The following is a 4,902-nucleotide window of genomic DNA, read 5'->3' as shown; positions in this document are numbered from 1 at the left end:
CTCTTAAATAAAGCCATGTTAAGTTGATTGGTTTTTCCTTCACTTTTTTTTTTTTGGTAACTTTACTCATAGCTGAACTTTTGTGCTCTCATTTTTCTCTCCGTGTGTTACTCATCTTCAGTCTGAATATGTTTTAGGTAGCTTCTGTAAACTGAGAGGCTATTGTTCAATTGTTTACAGAAAAACAGGCTGCATGTGCCTAGCTGCTTTTTTCAGTCTGTAAACAATTCAAACACATTTGCTAGCAGTCTGGATCAAAATTTCTACTGAACTATTGTGCTAACCTTTGCACAGGTAAGAGATAGGAAAGGAAGCCAGGAAGGAAAGGATTGGCAGAAGCTCCAAGAGCCCTAAATGCGCAGAACCTTCCATGCTGTACCTACTGGTAGTTTCACATGTGCAGGGATACAGGCTGGAAAAGAGAGGAGAAGAAATGCTTCCATCCATTGCTAACCCCTGAGGAATGGCCCAGAGGAAAATCCTTCCAAAATATTTATCCTGTAATTGTAAAGCTTTTCCTTCTGAAAGATTCCTTCTTTAACATGCACTACAAGAAAAGGCATTTTCTTTACAAGGACATTGAGGTGCTTCAGCTCAACAGAGCTGGTAAAGGGTCTGGAGCACAAGTTTTAGGAGAAGCAGCTGGAGGAGCTAGGGTTGTTTATGCTGGGGAAAAGGAGGCTCAGGGAAGAATCTAATCACACTCCAGAACTACCTGAAAGGAAGTTGCATCAAGGTGGGTGCTTGTCACAGACATTTCTTTTATGAAAAATCCTCTCTTAGGATTTTCCTACTGAACCTGAGAAGTTCAGCAGCCAGACATAAACAATAGGTTATCTGCTTCTGTGGAATGCAGCAGGTCAGTTCTGGATTGGCCCAGATTGAGTGTTTGGAGGTAATGGCCAATCCGGAACTGAGCTCTCTCGGACACAGTCCGAGAGAGCAAGGTTTGTTATTCATTCTTTACTTTCTATTGTTAGGTAGCTAGCAGCTTCTGGAAACTCTCCTTTTCTTTTTCTTTTTAGTATAGTTATAATAGATGTATATATCATAACATAATAAATCAAGCCTTCTGATCATGGAGCCCATCTCGTCTCTTCCTTCACCCCGAAAACCTTGTGTCCAACCGGCGACAGGTGCTGGCCTCTTTTCTCAAGTAACAAGTGACAGAAAAACAGACAATGGCCTCAAGTTGTGCCAAGACACGTTCATATTGAATATTCAAAAAAATTTCTTCACCAAAAGGATTATGAACACTGGAACAGGCTGCCCAGTGAAGTGGTGGCATTACCATTCTTGGAGGTATTTAACAGACGTGTACATCTGGTCCTTAACTACAAGGTTTAGTATGGAGTTCTCCATGCTGGGTTAATGGTTGGACTTGATGGTCTTGGATTTATTTATCAACCTAAATGATTCCATGATGTATAGCACCTTTCCTCCTTGAATCCCCTACCTCCCAAGGGGATGATCCTCCTGGCTGGAGGGTGTTCACTGGGACATTGACCTGTGAGTTTTCCAAGCCCTCAGTCATACCCACATTAGCACAGCCCCTGTGGGTGCTGCAGGAGCACACCCTCACAGGGGGTCATGTAAAACACGGGTGGCCTGACCATAGGGTCCAGCTCTGTGTGAGAGCAGGCTCTGGTGTCCTGCCTGCCCTTCCCTGTCGGCCTTTTGGCAGTGCTTGCACTTTGTGCCAGCCCACACTGTGAGTACAAGGCAACAGTTTGTCCTTCAATCCATTGCTGCATGAAGCATCAGGTGACACCACTGCGGCTGAGGTGTGCTGAGTGCCACGGGGTCCTGGATGCACATCTCTGCCACCATCCTGCCATCCCTACAGCAACCCCCAGCCACTACAAACATCAGTGCTGCAGCTTTAACTTTAAAAGGGATGTCCCCAGAAATCGGCCCCTATTAATGGCAATGTAGGTAATTAAGAAATAGTGTATAATTTAAAACAAATATGCCAAATAAAAACTATTAAAAGTCTGGTACAGAGGAAGCAAAATACCTCATTGAAAAATACTAAATTGAGATCTGGCTGCAGCATGCATCCACAGCTGTCTTTTCCTTAGGCTCATGTCTAGTATTAGGTATATGTTTCATTTCACTCACTTCAGTTACTTCTACTGAATGAACTCATGCAGTTTACAGAAGTTAATGATGCATGTGAAGCATTTCCCAGAGTGAGTAGTTAGATTCCCATTAGGAGGATGTGTAGAAATGCAGGCAACTCTTAGGACTGTTCTAAGAAAAGGCCAGGTCTGGCCATGCATATACAGCAAAAATCAGGTGCCTGCCCAGAAAAATTGTCTTCACTGTTTACTCTGCACCATTCCTAAAGTAATAACACTTGTCTGTCCTGGTTAATGTTTTCTAGAGGACGCTTTGCTTTCATAATGCTATGCAACTGTATAAATAAGAGAGGGAGCTGCAGAGTAGTCCTGGTGGAGACAGCAGGATCCTAGGGAGCTGCTGTAAGTAGCGATTTTTTTTTGCTTCCTGTAGAGACTTTAAAAGTGTCTCCTCTTGTTGAAGGCAATCAATTTTAAATCTTTTCTAGGGATATTGAAATCTGTCCTATATAATGAGATTTTTTCTGTGGCACTTGGATATAAAGAACATAGGCATCACAACTGAGGGAATGAGTTGCCCACACATTGTCAGGTCATTGGAGGAAGGATTGAGAATCTAAAAGCAGAGCAGAGTGTCTTGTCAGAAAGCAAGATGGTCTCTGGAGCCAAGAAATCCTAAAAGGGGGACTTTCCATGATGTACCTCCTGCTAGAAATAAGCCCTGATTCATTAAAAGTCTGAAGATGGGTGCTTAGAACTTTTTTTAATATATTGGTCCTTATTTTTAAGTAATTCTGGTGATTTTTATACTGAGGTCTACAAGAAATACCAGTGCTTAGGGAATGGTGTATCTAATGTCTACTTCTGTTTTAGATGAGACATCATTGAGGTAATCATCAGGCCCATTGAGAGGGAAGTGGATAAATTGGTGATTTTCACATGTTCAGAAGATCACAGGGAGGTCAACATTTAATGAGCCAGAAACCAGCCTGTGGTTAGGTGTACACTGGAATGTAGAGACTGAGAACCTGGTCTGATCTGTTCTTGCAGAGAGAAGAAAATCCCCTCTATCCTTACCACTGCACTCATTCTTTTTTGTCTGCTTTTTTTATTCTCTTAATGTCAGTGATGCTTCATCCCTGAGTGTGTGCAGTAACTCTGGTTCAACAGCAAACACTCATGGTGGCCTGGTAGAAGAGTGAGAGCTCATGTTCACCTGTTTCCAGGTAAAAGGAGTCTTGGAGGTGAGTGATGCCACTTCCTGGGTGAGTTCTCCAATGCTAAGCTGGCTCATAGAAGACAGAAAAAACATAAAACAGCCGTGTGAATGAACAGTCACATGCATTTCTAAAGGATAATGTAAACTAGTCAACTAGGTTTCCACATTTCTGCTGCAAAAGGAATTACTTTTAATGAAATATTCACAGTGGTTGGATTCTCTGAACAGCCCAATGGCCTTGGCTTGTGTTTGCAATCTCCTCAGGGGCTCAGGCATAGAGGTATCAAAACTCTGAATGTGAAGAGAAGTGAATGTCTAGATGATCATCTGGAACAGGCCCTGAACCTGTTCAGGTGCATATGATTAAACAAGCAGAGCTTTCTGGCCAGACAGGAAGGCACAGGTGAGTTTGTGGTGCTCCTTTGAATAGGTGGTCCTGGACCTATAAAGCTTCATCACCTCAGAAGCCTGGCCAGGCTTCTGAGGTCATGTTCTCACACCCAGGTATGGCTAGTAAAGTGATTTTTTTTGTGCTGTTTTTTTGGTTTTTTTGTTTTTTTGGTTTTTTTTGTGCTTGGGTGATTCTTTTTACAAGTCTCTACATAGCTGATATTTAGTTCAGCAGACACCTCTGGTGGTTGTGGTGCTGCAACTTTATGTGCCTGGTGCCCCCACAGTGCTTTCAGGAAACAAATTTCTCAGATTTCTTTCTTCAGAAACAATCAGGAGGGAAGCAGCACCATCTGGTGAGCAAACAGCTTTTCTATTTATGCCTTCATATGTTTTTGAGTAGTGCAAATTTTCATGTTGCCTGAAATGAGATTATCAGTGAGGACCCCTTATGGGAGTAGTATGGGATGAATACTCATTTCCTGGAATATTACATGGGACTCTAAAGGCAGAAAGTTGTCTCCAGAATCTCTTCAATCACAGAGAAAGAAATCAGCCCTAAAATGGACAAAATACCTATATCCATAAAGAAGCCAGTTCTGTCAGTCAGAAAATTCAGTCCAGTCCATTCTCAGGTTTTCTGGTGGAATTATTCTAAGGTAACTTTAGCTATTCCCAGTGTTCTCCATTTTGTTTCTCAGTTGCATGGTAGGGCATATTGTGCTAGGGAAGAAGTAATATATTCAGCAAATGTTATCACCAAGTCTATTACAGATAAATTGCTGCAAACACTGTCTTCCAAGTGCTGGCATGCTCTTGTATCGTCTGGTTTGATTGAAAGCTCTTCTTCAAAGACACCTATTCTTGAACACCACAAATAAACTGTCCTTGTGTAACACACACAAAGAGGCAGAGGTTAATATGTTTCCTTCCAGGCTATTCAACAAGTCAGACTAGATATGGAACTAGAATTGAAGTGCTTTTCACTCCTACTGCCATGTTGATGGATAAACTGGTTTTTTTCTGGAAATTATAGAAGTAAAGGTCTTAAAGAGCTTTCTGCAAACTTAACTCATCCAGTCTGAAAATTTCCTAAAAGCTTTCCAGCACAGGTTCTCAGCCCTTTGCTTTTTAATAAATCATTAGCAACTATGCTCCATAGGAAAATCCATCAGTCTTTAAGACCATATGAGAATCTGCATCTTCTTTTTC

General features: G+C 41.8%; 1 protein-coding gene across 1 annotated transcript in view; it reads left to right on the top strand.

Annotated features, from left to right (window-relative positions):
• Window positions 1-3,241: 3,241 nt before the first annotated feature.
• LOC102040760 overlaps window positions 3,242-4,902 on the top strand; it is a 32,282-nt gene continuing 30,621 nt past the window's right edge. The window contains exon 1 of the mRNA XM_031066175.1: window positions 3,242-3,325. The gene's annotated coding sequence lies outside the window, so the exon portion shown is untranslated. The remainder of the gene's footprint in view (window positions 3,326-4,902) is intronic.

The sequence above is a fragment of the Geospiza fortis genome, unplaced genomic scaffold (genome assembly GCF_000277835.1).
Source record: "Geospiza fortis unplaced genomic scaffold, GeoFor_1.0 scaffold23, whole genome shotgun sequence".
NCBI classification, from domain to species: domain Eukaryota; kingdom Metazoa; phylum Chordata; class Aves; order Passeriformes; family Thraupidae; genus Geospiza; species Geospiza fortis.
This window is presented reverse-complemented; position numbering and strand designations above follow the sequence as displayed.